General features: G+C 43.6%; 1 long non-coding RNA gene across 4 annotated transcripts; it reads left to right on the top strand.

Annotated features, from left to right (window-relative positions):
* Nucleotides 1–288: 288 nt before the first annotated feature.
* Nucleotides 289–18,443, top strand: LOC117197721 (uncharacterized). Of its 4 annotated transcripts, none has more exons than XR_007473700.1 (4): nucleotides 289–686; nucleotides 4,692–4,793; nucleotides 11,457–11,543; nucleotides 12,571–18,443. It is a non-coding gene; the product is annotated as an uncharacterized LOC117197721 (long non-coding RNA). The 4 variants fall into 4 exon arrangements; XR_007473698.1 differs by having other exon boundaries at nucleotides 289–790; XR_007473699.1 differs by lacking the exon at nucleotides 4,692–4,793 and having other exon boundaries at nucleotides 289–790.
* The last annotated feature ends 386 nt before the right edge of the window (nucleotides 18,444–18,829 follow it).

Raw genomic sequence — 18,829 nt, 5'->3', positions numbered from 1 at the left:
CCTCTCCGCGGCGGCACCGCGCTACATGTCGATTGGCTGCCGCTGTGGCCACGCGGAATCCCCAATTGGCCCGGCGGTCAGCGTTGAAGGGCCGCCCTGCGCCCATTCGCTCGCTGGTTTCAAGGCCCGGGGTTGGCTGGGCGGGCAGCGGGATGGGGGCGCGGATTGGCCGAGGGGCGGGAGATTGGGGTGAGGCCGGCCAGAGCCTGCCGCTGATTGGATTGGCCTGGTAAAGGCCGTGAGCTGAGGCCGTCTGAGCGCTGGGAGGAGGGTGGACAGAAGGTAAGACTCCGGGCCTGCTTGATTGGCTGAGATACTAGACGTTGATAGGATAGGGCACCCTAAAAAACTGGGGAGAGAAGTTTGGGGTCGGGGCCTCGGAAAGGCGGGAGGTGCCCCACCGCTTTAGAAGCCCGGCGCAGTGCACGACGGGACGCCCCCGGGAAGGGGCGGAGCCGCGTCCGGGCTGCGGTTGGGAAAGCGCAGTCACTCCGAGGGGCGTGTTGAAGAGGGTTTCGCGGGCTCGAGCGGGGGAGGGGGGGACCGTTAAAACCCTGCCCCGCGCCGACAGGAAGCTGCTTTAATGGCTAGGCCTACTTGGTACCAGGTTTTCGGCTGGGAAGGACCTTGAAGACCATGCGGTTCAACTTCCAATTTGCAGATGTGGAAACTGAAGCCGAGAGAGGGTATGCACCTTGTCCAAGGTTACTCAGCCGGTTAGTGGCCTTACTGGGACTGGACTCAAGCGCTCCTGACTGCTCTTGGCCTTACACGCATCTCCTCCAAGGAGGTGAATGCTAATACAGTTACTTTAGACCTATTTATAATTTGAGGCCTGTGCTGTTATAAGGTCTAACTTATGTGGTTTGGACAGTTGGATTTCTCTTACACTCCCATTCATAGCTATTAGGTACTTGAAAGAATAGAAGTGTTTCATCTTGCGAACGTGGCACTTTTATAAAGGCGCAACCGTGAACCAGAAAGAATGTGTGTACAGGCATAAAGAATCGTGGTTCTTAGCCTTTTTAGTTGTAAGCCCTCAAAGAAACTAATGAAAGATTTTCTTAGCAAAATGAACATAAAGAAAATGTGCGTACAGTTTCTTGACTTCCCCTTACATTGGTACAGGGGCTCCAGGTGAAGAATTTCCAGAATTGTTACATTTTTACCATATTGATCTAGGGTTAATTGGATGCAGCTAGCTTACAGAGCTCTTTGCCATATAGCTTCAGCTTGTGGAAAAATTGCCCTACTCTAGCCATACTGGGAAAACCTAAGAGCAACTCTGTCCTTGTTGAGAAGTTCCAACCAAGAGTTAGGAAGTTTTCTGGTGGTCTAGTGGTTAGGATTCCGTGCTTTCACTGCCGTGGCCTGGGTTCAACCCCTGGCTGGGGAACTGATATTCCATAAGCCACGCAGCGCACACACAAAAAAAGAATTAGGAAAGGTTGGCCAGCTACCTTTATTCCTTAAAGGAAGACGAGATCTTTCTCTGCCAGAAATATCTGGAGTTCTAAAGCTGGAAGTGTGGGGACACCGTTCCTTACCCATCCTGTGACTATTTGATTTCCTGTGGCTTAGCAGTCCTTTTAAATCTCAGCCTTTTGCTTCATCTATCAGCTGATGAAGAACTGCCCTGTGTGTGTAACTTTATTAGGAATCAATGAAGATTGGGATGACATCCATCAAAATCTTTGTATTGTCTTTATGAGTATTACCCATACTACAAATGATCCGCAGTTCTGTTTCACTCCAAGCCAAGTTTCTCCTGTCCTTTTATCAGCTCAACATCAGTCATGATACTACCAGTGAGGGGAAATGGATTTTTAAAGTAGCTGGAATAAAATGCTGGGAAGATAAATGTTTTGCAGCAAAGTTCCAGTCAAACATAAGGTCCTTACCACAGCCAACTGAAATGATTTTTTAGTTGAGCTAAGATAGGTGCTTTGTAGTCCCTATCAAAAACAGCCAACACTGTCATGCATTCAGCAGATGCTACTGGGCGCGATAATGTGAGTGCTTAGCACTCAGATTCCAGAAACTGACTGCCTGAGTTCATAACCCAACTCTGTCACTTCTAAGCTTGTGTGATTTTCTTTGCTTTATGTAAAGTGGGGCTAATAATTGTACCTGCCTCATACACAACTTTTAGGAGGTCTTAGTGAGTTGACACATGTTAAGAGCTAACACTGCCTGGCATCTTGTATATGTTGTATATACATTGGCTATTATCTATTTAGCATGTATTTTGTACGAAGCGAGTGGTTCTTGGCCCTTGGCCTATTAGGGAAGAAAGACTTTAATCAATTAATCTCACAAACAGACGTAAAGTTGTAAAAGTGAGAGATACCAAAGAATGACCCAGCCAGGAGGCTCAGGGAAAGCGTACTTGAGAAAGGAAGAGTTAATTCAGGTGGAGAAGGGAAGAACAAACATGTGCAAAGGCCCTGTGGTGGGAGGGAGCTCAGAGATTATAAGAAACTGCAAGAAAGCCGGCACACCCAAAATACAGGGAACAAGGGATTGAGACAAAGCTAGAGTGTTGAGTAAGGGAAAGACCATGTGAGAGCCTCACATGCCAATGCTTTTGTCTATATCCTAAGACCAGAGGGCAGCTACTCAAAGGTTTTAAAAAGGTCTTTGGTTGCAATGTGAAGATTAAGACTGGAAAGAGAGGAGCAGATGCAAGGAAACCAGTTAGGAGGCCATTGCAATAATCCAGATATGAGCTGATACTTGTAGAAAGGAGAAAGGTAGAAGGAATAGTGGAAATAGAGATAGGTATTGAACTTGGTAATTGATTGGAAGGAGAAGGAGGTGTCACTGGTGCCTGCTAGATTTCCGGATGGTGATGCCATTTGCAGTGTTTCCCAAGTAGGAGGAATTGGAGGCCATGTGGTTTAGTGAATGTGGAGAGGTACACAGGGGCTTCAGGTTGTATTTCTTGAGCTGTGTATGGAGTCCATGGGTTTTAATATGCTATTCTCTATAACAGGAATATTCATGTCCAATGAACAAATTCTGAAATTAAAGAGAGAAAGTGGATTTCAGTCTTACTCTGCCACTTCTTGCTGTCTGATCCTGAGCAAGTTACTTAACGTCTTAGTCTTGTGAAATGGGAGAATCTCTGTCATACCATTGGGTGATCTGAGCATGAATGGGAGTTGGGAAAGTGCTCGGTGCAAGTGTCTTATGACGGGAGTTGTTCACCAGTATCTGTTAAACAATGAATTGGTGAATGGATGAGATCAGATGGCATTCTCCAGCTCAGTCCCCCCACTAACCCATGGTGCTTATGTGTGAGGAGACTGGCTGCGAGAGGAGAAGCAATCACTCTATGACCTGATGCCTTTTCCTCCTGAGCAAAGCTGGCTGACCTCAGAGGGGTACATGCAACTCGTCCTTATGTCCCGTGAGAAGTGATGGTCTAGCTTTGTAAAACTTAACTTCACCGTCTTTTCCAGTGTTATCCACACTAGGGCCCATGTGTACCATTGGTCCAATCAAGCCGGTCATATAATTTCATCCTGCATAAGTGCTCAGCACTATCCTAGGCCTGTCCCCTGCCTAGGTTCCCTCCTCATCTCTCCCAGTCTTCAGGTCATGCACAAGTTTGTTTCTTTGTTCATTCATTCAACTACATGAATTTATTAGATGTACCCCCCACCTCCCAGGTTATGTCAGGTATAACATGGGGATGTGATAAAGTCCATAAGAAAGTTTCAAACCAAATGCTCTCATGGAGCTAAAATATCAGAGGAGGAGGAGAGATTTTTTTCCTGACTTGTGAGAGTACTTAGTAGACAAGGGGGTTTTGAGCTGAACCTTGAAGGACTGGAGAACTTTGTAAATATAGAGTTTGCAATGAAGCCTTCTACAACTAAGGTAGTGCACATTTATATCTTCACTTACTAACAGTGTGATACTGGGAATGCTTATTTGATATCTTTGTGTCTCAGTTTCCTCATCTGTAAAATGGAGATAATAGTTTTAGCCAGGGTTGGCTTATAGGTGTGAGACCTATACAGTCACACAGGTGCTTAGAAATGCTGGCCCCTCACTTGGTTTAATGCTCTGCTGTCACCATGTTGAAATTCTTAATAATTTTTGAACAAAGGGCCCTGCAAATTGTGTCCTGATCTTGCCTTGTAGGATTATTGCAAAGTCCTAAGAAGTTAATACATGTAAATTTCTTAGAACAGTGAGGGCCTGGCATATGATGGGGGTTCAGTAAGTGCTAGCTGTTATTATTGTTATTATCCTCTGAACTCTTACTACAGTGTAGCTCACAGTATACCTCATAGTTTATTTAGCATTTAAATAACCAACAGATATTTTTGAGTGCCTGTTCTATAAAGGCACTGGATGGGTCACAAAGATGAATAGGACAGTACTTCCTCCCCTAGTTGGTGGAATAAAGCATGTATTTTAAGCATACTAATTAGTAATAAATAATAAAATATGTCATATGATGAGTATAGAAATTTTTAAAAATAGATTTTTGGGCTCCACCTTCAGAGAATCTTAGTAGCTCTGGTGTGGGGCTTCAGAATCAGTCCCCCAGGTGATTTTATTTATTTATTTATTTAAGGGTTTGTTTGGTTTTTTTTTGATGTGGACCATTTTTAAAGTCTTTATTGAATTTGTTACAATATTGCTTCTGTTTTATGTTTTGGGTTTTTGGTCACAAGGCACGTGGGATCTTAGCTCTCCGACCAGGGATCAAACCCACACCCCCTGCACTGGAAGGTGAAGTCTTAACCACTGGACCGCCAGGGAAGTCCCTCTGCCAGGTGATTTTAATGAACAGGCAAGTTTTAAACCATGGGCATTAACTCCAGGGAGGTCATGTGGAATAGAGGCAAAAAGCTTGGCATTGGAGTTGGTCAGGCTGGGGTTCAAGTTCTGCCATCTACTAGCTCTGTTACTTTGCATAAGTTACTTAGCTTCTCAGTTTCCTCATTTGTAAACATTAAAACCATACTTTAAAGATTAAATTTTAAGATGGTTGAAAAGCTGAGCACATAGTGGACACTTAATTATGGGTTTTTTCTCTAGAAGGGGGAGATGGTATCCCAGGAAGGGGCAGTCAAAGAGGGCTTCCTGGAGGAGAGGATAATCCACCCCCATACAACCAGTATGGTTTCGATGGGGAGAAAATCCTCTGATTACACACTCTAGCAACAGCCAAGATATTAGGTGAATATTAGAGGAATGCTAAGTCACAAAATAATTGATGGGATTTAGCGGCTGATTAGAGACAAAGGAGAGAGAAGAATGAAAGGTGAGTCCTAGGTCTCCAGCCTTGAGTATTTTTGAGAGTAATCATTTTAAAAACAAGATCATGTGTAGGAGCTGAGTTGGTGCAGGAAGGTGGGGTAGAGGTTAGGGGAGGGGTCGTGTGTATCCAGTTTTAGAAACGTTTAGTCTTTCATGTCATAAGGGGACAATCAAGGGAAACTGTACTTTTTTTTTTTTTTTGGCTGGGCCGTCCAGCTTAACGGATCTTAGTTCCCTGACCAGGGATTGAACCCGGGCCCCCGGCAGTGGAAGCTCTGGGTCCTAACCAGTGGACCACCAGGGAATTCCCAGAAACTGTACATTCTTGATTGGGATTTGGGAGAAAGGCTGGTGCTTGGGAAAGAAGAAGTTAGAAGTCAATAGATCAGAAACAGTCACTGAGCTCCCAAGGATAAATTATGTCTTAACATTCTATAAAGAGAGAAAGAAAAGGAAAAGATTTTGGAACTGGAAATGGGGTTACAAACTAGTAGGCACTAAAAGTGAGAGGGAGAAAAGAAGGAAGAGCAGAGGTAGAAAAAGAAGTGGGAGAGTGGACTGTTCATAGCTATGGTGGTCTGAATAATGTTCCCCAAAAGATGTCCATGTGCTAATCCCTGGAACCCAAGAATATGTTACTTTACCTGGCAAAAGGGACTTCGCAGCTGTGGTTAAATTAAGGATTTTGCAATGGGGAGATTATCCTGGATTGTCTGGGTGGACCCAGTGTAGTCACAAAGGTCCTTAGAAGGAGACAGGAGGATAAGAGTCAGAAAAGGAGATGTGATGACAAGAGGTAAAAGCCTGAGTGATGTGGAGCCATGAGCCAGGGAATGTTGGCAGCCTCTGGAAGCTGGAAGAGGCAAGGAACAGATTCTGCCTTAGGGCTTCCAGAAGGAACACAGTTCTGCTGACCCATTTTAGACTTCTTTCAGAACTGTAAGAGAATAAATTTGTGTTGCTCAAAGCACTAAGATTGTAGTAATTTGTTACAGTAGTGACAGGAAACTACTGCAGTGGTTAACAACTGAAAACAATCCAAATACCTAACAGTGATGGATTGGTTAAATAAGTTACAATACATTAGTATGATGGACTACTATAATTGTAGTTAGCCATTAAAAATTATGCAGTAGGGCTTCCCTGGTGGCGCAGTGGTTGAGAGTCCGCCTGCCGATGCAGGGGACATGGGTTCGTGCCCGGGTCTGGGAAGATCCCACATGCCGCGGAGCGGCTAGCTAGGCCCGTGAGCCATGGCCGCTGAGCCTGTACGTCCGGAGCCTGTGCTCCACGGCAGGAGAGGCCACAGCAGTGAGAGGCCCGCGTACTGCAAAAAAAAAATTATGCTGTAGAAGATAATTTAATCGTGTGGGAGATATTCATAGTAGATTGCGAAGTACAGAAAATAAGTTAAAATATTGTAGGTATTTATGTGGAAAATTCATCAAGAGGTACACCTAAGAGTCATGCATTTTTTGCACTGAGTGTATGGTATACCTCAAAAAGTTTTGCAGATTGCACATAGATGTCCTGTTTGGTTCAAAGAAGGGAAGCATGTATTATACCTGTGTATTCATGAATAGGGAAAAGACTGGGAATGTATAAACCAAATGTTAATAATGGCTGTCTCTGGGTGGTAGGATTACAGATGATTTTTATATTATTATTATTTTTTTTTTTTTGCTGTACGCGGGCCTCTCGCTGCCGCGGCCCGTCCTGTCGCGGAGCACAGGCTCCGGACGCGCAGGCCCAGCGGCCACGGCTCACGGGCCCAGCTGCTCCACGGCACGTGGGATCCCCCTGGACCGGGGCACGAACCCACACCCCCCGCACCGGCAGGCGGACCCCCAACCACTGCGCCACCAGGGAAGCCCTATATTCATTTTTTATTCTTCTCTGTGTGTTCCAAGTTTTCTTCAGCGAACAAGTATTACTTTTTTGATCAAAAAATATATTTAAAAAATTAGTTTTTAAAAATCAAGGGAAAGGAGTAGGGAGAAAGTCTGGAGAATGATTTGCAAGCTCAAGGGCAAGGGCCCTGCAGCACCTGGCACAACCAAGCCTTTATAAACTATTATCTGAAAATAGGTGATTTTATTTTGGCTGGGGTACCGGGGGCATGCTGCATGGTATGTGGGATCTTAGTTACCCGACACGGGATCGAATCCTTGCCCCCTGCATTGGAAGCGCGGAGTCTTAACCACCGGACTGCCAGGGAAGTCCCAATAGGTGGTTTTTTAAAACATTGTAACCACCCCACCCCAAAGCAGAAAGGGACTCAGTACTGGGGACATAGAGAGAAGGAAGAAGAAGAAGAAAAAAGGCAAGAATATAGAGATAAAAGCTTCCTGGATCCTGAGTTAGGAGGGCCTCCAAGAGATGTGAAGGAAGTGGAGCAGATTGTCTAGTCTTACCCCGGCCCGGTTCTGTGTTTGTCACAGTCTGGAGACAGACCAAACACCCTCAGCCGTTTTCTCCTTTCATTTATTCAATCCTCCTTTATTTTCTTCCTTTGTTCTTTTTCTAATTATCAAAGTAATACATGCTTCTCACTGGAGAAGTTTGAAAAGCATGAAGAGTTAAGCAGAAATCACCTGTAATCCCAAATTATATCCACCACTGAAATATTGGCATACTTCTCAACGTAGTTCAATTTTAAATGAAAATTGAAGTATTATTATGTAACATTTTTGTCACACCCCCCCCAAAAAAAATGTACTTTCAAGAATTTTAAATTGGTTCAACTCATTGTCAGGTTGTGTTAAAAATTAGTATGGCGGCTTCCCTGGTGGCGCAGTGGTTGAGAGTCCGCCTGCCGATGCAGGGGACATGGGTTCGTGCCCCGGTCTGGGAAGATCCCACATGCCGCGGAGCGGCTAGGCCCGTGAGCCATGGCCGCTGAGCCTGCGTGTCCATAGCCTGTGCTCCGCAACGGGAGAGGCCACAACAGTGAGAGGCCCGCGTACCACAAAAAAAAAAAAAAAAAATTTTTTTTAGAACCAGTTTACCAGTACCACAGCTTAGGCCCCTTTGCAGTCAACCCTCCATCTTACAACCACAGTCTGCTTTCTGCCATCTTTCTTTTGCGTTTTTAAAGGATTCTAGGGACTTCCCTGGTGGTCCAGTAGTTAAGACTCCATGCTTCCAACGCAGGGGGCACAAGTTTGATCCCTGGTCAGGGAACTAAGATCCCACATGCCGCTCGGCGTGGCCAAAAAATTAAAAAAAAAAAGAATTCTATAAATAAATCATGCAGCATATACTCTTTTGTGCCTAGCTTCTTTTGCTCAGTGTTTTTGTTCTTTTTTTTTGAGATTCATCAGCATTGTTGCACATAGCAATAGTTCATTCCTTTTTGTTGTATTCCATTGTACGGATATACAACTTGGCCACAGCCTTTATTTTGGTGGCCACAGCCTTTATTTTGGTTTCCACAGGAAGGAACAGGTGAAGCTGGGTAAGCAGGCTTAGGATTGGCTAGTTTAATAATTTCAGTGGACATTGGGGCACAGGGACTATCTCTAGTTGTCTGGTATCTGGCCCTGGGGTGATGAGGGCAGAGGAATAGTGACTCTAATTGTGAGAGCCTGATAAAGTAGGTGGTTGGAGTAAGGGTTTTGGATCGGTTGTTTATATATAAAAGGTGCACTGGCAGGAGAATGGTTTACTATCTCTAAGAATTGGCTAGTGTTGGGAGGGCCAGTCTGTCCAGGGCTAGCAAAGCCCCAAGATGTCAAATACAGAAAGTTTTTTAAAACACGATTAATACACCTTGTTGAAAGGTTAATCTAGGGACTTCCCTGGTGGCGCAGTGGTTAAGAATCCACCAATGCAGAGGACACAGGTTCGAGCCCTGGTCCAGGAAGATCCCACATGCCGCAGAGCAATTAAGCCCATGCAACACAACTACTGAGGCCGCGTGCCACAACTACTGAAGCCCGCATACCTAGAGCCGGTGCTCCACAACAAGAGAAGCCACCGCAATGAGAAGCCCGTGCACCACAACAAAGAGTAGCCCCTGCTCGCCACAACTAGAGAAAGCCCACGTGCATAAATGAAGACCCAGTGTAGCCAGAAATAAATAAATTTATTTAAAAAAAAAGAGAAAGAAAGAAAGGTTAATCTAATCTAGAAAGAATCTGAACTCTGGGATGCTAAGCATAGCTGAAACAAGCCTACATAACAGATGGTGCGACCTGGCCCCCTTGTCACACTTGGCCCTAAGATTCTCCTAGCCAGGATATTACCCTACAGTCAGTAGATTGGAGGATCCTTTGGGAAAACTGACCAGCTCAAGAAGAAATACCTATAGACACTGTATTAGTCTCCTAGGGCTGTTATAACAAATTACCAAAATCTTGGTAGCTTAAAACAAAATAAATTTATTCTCTCTCAGTTCTGGAAGTCAAAAGTCTGAAATCAGTCAAGTCTGAAAACATGTCAGCAGGGCCGCGTCCCCGTCCCCTCTGGAGGCTCTAGGGAGCATTTCTTTGCCTTTTCCAGCTTCTGGTGGCTCCAGGTGTTCCTTGGCATGTAGCAGCATCACTCCAATCTGCCTCCATCTTCACATAACTTTCTCCTCTTCTCTCTGTCTCTCCTCTGTGTTATCTCTTATAGACACTTGTTATTGGGTTTGGGGCCCACCCAGATAATCCAGGGTGGTCTTATCTCAAAATCCTTAATTTAGTTACATTTGCAAAGACCCTTTTTCCAAATAAGGTCACATTCACAGATTATGGGGATTAGGATGTGGATATATCTTTTGGGTGGGACGCTATTCAACCCACTAAGAGCTGAGAGTCCCAAGTGAAAGTCAACTCACTATAGTAATGCCCAACTGCAAAGCCCTGTCTCAGAACACAGAGCTTCCAGAAAACTTTAGTGCCTCAGTCTTAAACATGAATGGACTGTCAGAGATTACCAGGTAGTTGAAGAAAATCTCTAACATGAAAGACAAAGACCAAACAAACAAACAAGAACAAAGGAACTTAGAGGATACAGAAACAGCACAGAGACCAGAACAAAACAAAGTATAACTTAAAAAGATGATAGGGGACTTCCCTGGTGGTCCAGTGGCTAAGACTCTGAGCTCCCAATGCAGGGGGCCCGGGTTCAATCCCTGGTCAGGGAACTAGATCCCACATGCATGCCACAACTAAGAATTTGCATGCTGCAACTAAGACCCGGTGCAGCCAAAAATAAATATTAAAAAAAAAAAAAAAGATAGGTACTTCCCTGGTGGTCCAGTGGCTAAGACTCCACATTCCCAATGCAGGGGGCCCGGGTTCGATCCCTGGCCGGGGAACTAAGATCCCAGATACCGCAACTTAGCCCACACACCATAATGAAAAGCCCATGTGCCACAGCGAAGACCCAGCACAGCCAAAGTAAATAAATAAAAATAAATTTATAAAAGGATGATAAATATTCTTAGATATGGAGATGTTACATCCAAGAAATAAGAACAGAAGGGTATGTATATTAAAAGAATGAAACAGATCTTAATATGATAACCAATAACTTCAATCAAAGGGTTGGAAGATAAAGTTGAGAAAATATCCTGTTTTTAAAAAAAACGCTGGGGAATTCCCTGGCGGTCCAGTGGTTAGGACTGCACTTTCACTGCCAAGGGCCTGGGTTCGATCCCTGGTTGGGAAACTAAGATTCCACAGGCTGCGCAGCCTGGCCCTCCCCCAAAAAATAACCTGGAAAATTGGCATGAAAAGATTTTTAAAAGCTAGAAGTAGCCCAGGAGGATTAACATTCAACTAAGAGGAGTTACAGAGAAATAGAGAAAAGTGGAGGGAAAGCAGCATTGAAGGAATAATTCAAGAAATCAAGTCAAAACTAAATGGCCTACATCTCCAGAATGAGAAGCCCACTGAGTGCCCAACATAATGGACGGGAAAAAAATCAGAAATTTCAGGTCATTGAGTAAATAGAGGAAGGTTACTAAAAAATTCTGAGAGAAAAAGTTAACGTTCAAAGGAACAGCCGTCAGAATGGTACCATGCTTCCCATCAGCCATGCTGGAAGATGGTGGAGGAATGCTTTCGAATTATTTATGACCTCTAACTTTATGAATTAGCCAAATTGTGAATTCAGTAAAGTAAGCATATTTTCAGATGCGTGAAATCTTAAAAAATTTTACTTCCTACCCATGTACCCTTTCTTAGGAAACGTCTAGAGGATGTGGTACACCAAAACAAGAATAAATCAAGAAACAGGAAGACGTGATCCTGGAAACAGGATATTCAACAGAGGTGAGAAATGAAGAGAATCTTCAAGATGATGATGAAAGGAAATCCCAGGGTGACATAACCTGGCTGCAGGCCTTTGAGAGTAATCAGGACTGGGGCAGGAGGACAGAAGGGACGTCTCCAAGAAATCAGATGGAATGAATAGAGGAAAAATTTACACTTCTGGTGATGGTGGAGAATAAATTCATTATAGGGACATGGAAAACTAAGCCCAAAAAAAAATTTTTGTTTTGAATTAATGATTAACTTCAGGAAAAAAATGTTTTAAAAAACTGAGAAAGAAAGCTTAATCATAGTAGACTAGCTTGGCTGTGGATAATAGTTATGGAGGCGTAATTGTGTCAACAGAGTATGGATGTTGATCTCCACCAACCCCAGCACTTGTGGGCTTTCCTTTGTAGACTGCATTCCAGCCAGCAGGAGTGCTCTTTGTTCCAACTACCCAGGGCTTCTTTTCTTTAAATGGGAGTTAAGTTAATTAAATTCAATTAGTAAATTAATATATTAATAGATTAAATTAATTGTTGAATTAAAATATCAGTAAAAAATGAGTCTAAGCAATACACACACACATTTTTTTTTCTTTTTTAGACTAAACACCTTGAAAAGATTATCAAGCTTTAAACTTGTGTTCTAACTAATTTGAGACTTTTGATTTACCCAAACAACATGTAGTGTATACCCAGCCTTCATCCCATTAAATAGGGAAGTTAAGTGCTATGTATTTGAATCTGGCATATGTTAGGCTGACGTGTGACACATTATATTGTAAATCTTTTTCTAGTTTTTTTCCACTAGTGAGCAGTTTGAGGGCAGGCTCTTGTCTGTAAGGTTCTGGCACTTGACACAGACCTTCGATTTTTTTTTTTTTAATCTAATTTTAAGTCACCACAAGAGACCACAGTTTGAGTTGATGACCACATCTAATACTTGCAGAGCCTTCCGTTGCTCACACACACTGTCACATCCGTCTGCCCCATACTGAGGTTGGTGTTTTCAGTATTCTCTCTTCTACCGTCCCATTTTGCAGACGACGACCTGAGTTCCAGAGAGTGCCTTGCCGAAGGTCGCACAAGTCAGCATTGGAGCCTCTAGCAGAACTCAGGTCTCCTGACACCCAGGGACACATTAAAATACTTTTTAAAAAACTGGTTAAAAAAAATTACCATCAACCATTTTTAAGTGTATAGTTCAGTAGTGTTAAGTATAGTCACATGGTTGTGTAACAAATCTCTAGAACTTACTCATCTTGCAAAACTGAAACTTTATATCCATTGAACAACTCTCTACTTTCCCCTCACCCCTGCCCCTGGCAACCACCATTCTACTTTCTGTCTATGAATTTGAGTGCTCTAGATACCTTCTGTAAGTGGAATCACACAGTATGTGTCTCTTTGTGATTGGCTCGTTTCACTTAGCATATGTCCTCGAGGTTGATACATTTCCTCCCTTAAGGCTGAACAGTATTACATTGTAGCACATTTTGTTGATCCGTTCTTCCATCAACGGACACTTAGGTTGCTTCCACCTTTTAGCTATTACGAATAATGCTGCTCTGAGCATGGGTATACACGTATCTCTTTGAGATATTGCTTTCAGTCCTTTTGGATATATACTTGGAAGTGGGATTCCAGTAATGCATTTTTTTAAAAAATTATTTATTTATTTTCGGCTGTGTTTGGTCTTCGTTTCTGTGCGAGGGCTTTCTCTAGTTGGCGGCGAGCGGGTGCCACTCTTCATCTCGGTGCACGGGCCTCTCACTGTCGCGGCCTCTCTTGTTGCGGAGCACAGGCTCCAGACGCGCAGGCTCAGTAGTTGTGGCTCAGTAGTTGTGGCTCCGCGGCATGTGGGATCTTCCCAGACCAGGGCTCGAACTCGTGTCCCCTGCATTGGCAGGCAGATTCTCAACCACTGCGCCACCAGGGAAGCCCCAGTAATGCATCTTTTAAGTTCTCCATCTCATTCCAAAAATGATTTGAGGCCACTGTCCCAGCACCTTCATAAGTATTAAAAAAAAAAAAAAAAGTTCTGAATTTCTAATGAATGAACAAAGGGGTCAGAATGGAACAGAGGAGACAGCAGAAAGGAGTGGCCTATGAGAAGTTTGATAGAATAAAGCTTTTTACCTTTACCCTCGGGAAATAGCTGCAAATAATTAAGATCCACCAGAGATGGACTGGAGTGGCCAAGGCTTGTTTTCTCATCTACATAAAGGTCTCCAGAGCATTCCCAAAGTTGCATTCAAACAGAGTAAGCCCTGTGCATATGAAAGGGTCACAAAGGAGGGATTCGGTATTCATGGTACGTGGTCTGTACAGGGGTGGGTGCACAAACTCAGATATTCTGGGCCTGTCATGGGACCTTCATAAAGGATCTAGTCAGAGTGGGGACTGTGGTAGAGTGTGCTGGTCATAAGTCTGTACTCAGCTCCAGACATTGATGTCAGATCTTACGATTTTTCAAGAAAAACTAGATACACCTGAAACTAACACAACATTATAAGTCAACTATACTCCAATAAAATTTTTTTTAAAAAAAGAAAAGCTGGAAATCTGGATTTCTGTGTGAAATACCATGATTTTTTAAAGCTGGCATTTAAATTTTCAAAAAGATTTAAAAGGCATTGTGTAAATCAAAGACAAAATACAAGTTTGCAACCTCTGGTGTGTGGTACTGTGGAGCATTTATGGTAGGTAGTGAGCTCTGGGGAAGAATTGTGTCTGGTTTGTTTGGCCAGGGCTGAGAAGAGGTTAATGGGGCCTAAATCAAATGCCTGCACCTGCACAAGCTCTGCCCTTCTGTCCTTGGGTAAAGTTTAATGTGTTGCAGGCAGAGAGGAAATGGCCTAAAATGAACCATTAAGTTCTCCTGGTAGCATATCTGTGCCGGTCAGACAGGAGGGGAGGGCCCCCAATTTCGCATCATTTCTGTGAGATTCATTTGTGCCTACTTCACAGAACCGCTGTAGAATAAAACATCACAGATTTGGAAAGGTGTTGAATTTCTCCTAAAATGTAATGCAGGTGCTAACTGGGATAATTATCTTGCCGTGAAGAGCTCAGAAGAGTGTAATGTTTTGGGAACAGCTTCTATAAAAGCTGACCTAGGAGATGCTGGGCCCCAGCTGTGGCTGGAAGAAGTGAAGGGGAAAGAATGTGTCAGCCGTTGTGCTCTGGTGGGTTTGAGAAGGAGGCAGAACACTGATCTTTCCTGGAAGTGGCATTGAAGAGTCAGTGCGGAGTTGAGACATACATGTGGCCATAAATGGCATGACCCTGCTCCAAACAGCTCAGCTCGTGCCTGGCTTCGTGAACCTCACACTGGAAGTTTCAACTGCAATAAACTTCTGACCTTTCCATCAGTTCCTTTCAGTCAGAGTTTTATATGTTATAGACTATTTCAGGGACTTCCCTGGCGGTCCAGTAGTTAAGACTCCTCACTTCCACTGGAGGGGGCACGGGTTTGATCCCTGGTCCGGGAACTAAGATCCTGCAAGCTGCATGGCACGGTCAGAAAGAAAAAAAAAAAAAATTTCATATTCCCTCTTAGGAGATTTGAACTGTTACCTCTGTTACTTAAGAAAGCAGCACTGCTTATTACTACTACTACTATCATAATGTTAGTAATATTCCTATCATGCTTTATAACTTACAAGACCTTCCACTTGCATTCTTCTCATTTTGTTTCCTGGTAACTCTGAGATTATTATTTCTCACTTTACAGATAAGGAAACTGATGGTTTCCCATTGTCATTTAGCTAAAGTTTAGAATCTTCAACGTGACCTAAGTCCCTCCCTAGTCTGGGCCTTGCCTACCTCTCCAGATCCCTCTTTCACTACCTTCCCAAGACCTCTCTTTGTTCCAGCTATTCTGGGTTTCTTTTGAGGTACTTAAGTAGGTCAGGTTCTCTCCAGCCATAGGCCTTGTGTTGCATGTGCCGTTTCTCCCACATAGGACACTTTTCCCTGTCCTCTTTGCCTGGCTAGCAACTACTCATCTTTTGGGTCTCAGTTTAACACCATTTCTTCACGGGAGCCTTTCCTGAACATTGAGGCTATGCTGGACTCCCCAGTAATATCCTCTTATACCCCCCGGCACTTCCCATTCCAAAGACTCATCACACTTCACGTTACTCATTCAATAATTCTTGTTCCTGCTGGACTGTAAGCTCCATGAGGCAGAAACCAAATCTACCTTAATTGATTCTATAGTCTCAGTGCCTCGTATAATATACTTTCATTCTGAAAGTTTTTGTAATGAGTCTGCTATCTGGATTCCATTGCCATGGAACTAATGCATCAAAACCTTGCCTTCAAGTCCAGTGCTGTGGGGCTTTTCTGACAGGCTTCTTCTGATATTTCAATAACCAACATCCTTTGATGAGTGACCAAAATGCACACCTCCCACATCCAATAGCAGGTTGTAAGGTTAGAACACAGCGACACTGTATTCTTTATTAATGACTAGAAAAGGCTGGTGCTGTTCTCACCTCTTCTGTTGTTTCTGTGATGCTCACATACCAATGAGAACCTTTGCCCAGCATCCTTTTGGAGCAGTCAAGGGTGGATCACAGATGACAGGGACATTAACAGCTATTCATGGCTTCCCTGGTGGCGCAGTGGTTAAGAATCCACCTGCCAATCCAGGGGACACGGGTTTGAGCCCTGGTCCAGGAAGATCCCACATGCCGCAGAGCGACTAAGCCTGTGCACCACAGCTACTGAGCCTGCGCTCTAGAGCCCGCGAGTCACAACTACTGAAACCCGCACAGCTCTAGAGAAGCCACTGCAGTGAGAAGCCCACGCACCACAACAAAGAGTAGCCCCCCCACCCCCGACCCCGCTCGCCGCAACTAGAGAAAGCCCGCGTGCAGCAACGAAGACCTAACGCAGCCATAAATAAATTAATAAAATCTATTAAAATTTTTTAAAAATAAAGGATTATTTTTAAAAAATAAAAAACGAAAGCTATTCTGACTATTTGCATCTCAGGTCTTGGTTTGGTGCACACCTGGGTCATTTATAGTTGGATGGCACATTTGTTTTACTTGTTGGAAGCAGTGAGGTATAGTTACCAAATTAATGGTGCAAGCCTAGGAGTGGAAGTAATACAGTCGCTCAAGCTGGCGAGGCAGGCATTACGCAGGTAAGCAGGGTCCAGTGGGAGGAGCGCATGGCCTCATTTCAACAGCTGCAGCAAGCTGAAGTCCCTGAAGGTTTTCAAGCCAGCTACATCTCTCCTCAGCACAGTCTTTATGAAATCTGTCACCATATAACTTCCTCAGTCCAGTTCACGGTGATCAAAACTTGTGGCTAAATACCCAGGCAGTGGCGTATAAGGTTGCAAATGGTAGTTCCAAATATAGTGCAGTTCACGTCTCCAGTAAGGAAAGAACATTGAACGAATTCATTACATGAACGGCTTAAACTAACTGAGCCTGAGAGCTTAAAGCCACATTCCTCAAATATGTGCACTCCGCAAAACTGGCACTTAGTGTCAGGCAGTCAGGCTGGAAAACAGTCGTGAACCAAAGAATCTAAACAAGGAAGAAATGCTCTCAAGGTATGCATTTGCCATATGTTACTTTGTTCTCAAGTCATCTTTGGTGATGAGCTCCATGACTTAAAGCATGACATCAGGGGTCGCAGGTCTGAGCCTGGCACACTTGGCGTCACAAGGCAAAGACTGAAGATGTGTGGCACTGGTTACAAAGGGGAATAGGCAAAAGGGGCACAGCCTGTCTTTGTTACCAAAAATAATTAAGTGCATAAAGTATAAAAACATAGCTGGAAGAGGGCTTCCCTGGTGGCGCAGTAGTTGAGAGTCCGCCTGCCGATGCAGGGGACGCGGATTCGTGCCCCGGTCTGGGAGGATCCCACATGCCGCGAGCGGCTGGGCCCGTGAGCCATGGGCACTGAGCCTGCGCGTCCGGAGCCTGTGCTCCGCAACGGGAGAGGGAGAGGCCACAACTGTGAGAGGCCTGCGCACCGCAAAACAACAACAACAACAAAAACATAGCTGGAAGAATATGCCCCAAACTTATCTATTAATCATGATTGTCTTTGGGAGGTGGGTTTATAAGAAGGGATAGTCACTTTCTAGGGTTTTTTTTTTTCCCTTCAAAATTTGGAAAATGGATCTGTATTACATTTTGTGAACAGAATTAAAATTTTAAGTGGATACAGTATTCTCAGATGAATAGCAAATTGTTACAATGAGGTTGGTAAAGAAAAGCCACAGACTCTAATTATTTTCTACCATACACAAAAAATACACTTGCACATACTAGATACAGAACAGTTCAAATAGAACTTTCTTTGGTGATGGATATGACCTATATCTGTGCTGCCCAATATGGTAGCCACTAGCCATGGGTGGCTACTGGGCACTTGAAATGTGGCTAGCGCAGCTTAGGAACTTATTTTTTATTTAATTTAAACTTAAATAGTGCATATGGCTAGTGGCTACTGCATTTGGACACACAGGTCTACAACTTTCCATTTACAGGAAATAAGATTGTCAGCAGGGGCAGGGAGAGACCAGATTTGGTAGCCAAGAGATCTTCTATAAGCCATGTTCTGTTATGCTGTCTATCCAGTAGAGTCTATGTACTCTAGGATTGTTACAAGAATAGAGGAGACACTTCTTTACACTTGTAAAGGCCACAGCATTAACTTCATCCTACCACACCCCTTCACATTCTCCTGAGTTTAACTGCTCCATTGATAGACGAAGGAACTGACCTATTAGAAAAGCAACAATCATCTCACCCATCCTCATTCATCTCAAATATTTTAAATGTTTTGTATTTTTTTCTTATAAGCTGTTTCTTTTCACCTCTCCTCCATTATCTTGTATTCTACGTTGTCTTGAGACTTCTCCCATTAAACCATCAGCCATTCAGTATACTGTTTTCTTAATTTCTTTGTCAGTCTAATAAGCATTAAGAGTATATCCATAAGACTAGTATATATTATACAAGGTAGATAATCAATCCCCTAATAAATTAGAGTGGATTAAAATTGCAGTGTAATGTAATATACCTGTACAGTTTGTCAAATTTATGATAAAAGTTAAGGTTGTTTTGGGGTGAGAGGAGGCGGATGTCTCAGAGGACCATACTGGTATGATCAGCCAAACCATGGCAAGATTTAATTTTTATTTCTTTCTTGGTTGTCATTTTAATTGGTGTATAACATGTCTGCTGGCAGCTGCTGGCAGCTTCCTGAGAAAGCACAGATTATGATAGTAAGCTACGTTCCTTCTCTTGCTAATTCCACCCCAGCGTC

The sequence above is a fragment of the Orcinus orca genome, chromosome 19 (genome assembly GCF_937001465.1).
Source record: "Orcinus orca chromosome 19, mOrcOrc1.1, whole genome shotgun sequence".
Lineage (NCBI taxonomy): Eukaryota > Metazoa > Chordata > Mammalia > Artiodactyla > Delphinidae > Orcinus > Orcinus orca.
The sequence above is the reverse complement of the archived record's forward strand: the minus strand, read 5'-3'. Positions and strand labels throughout refer to the sequence as shown.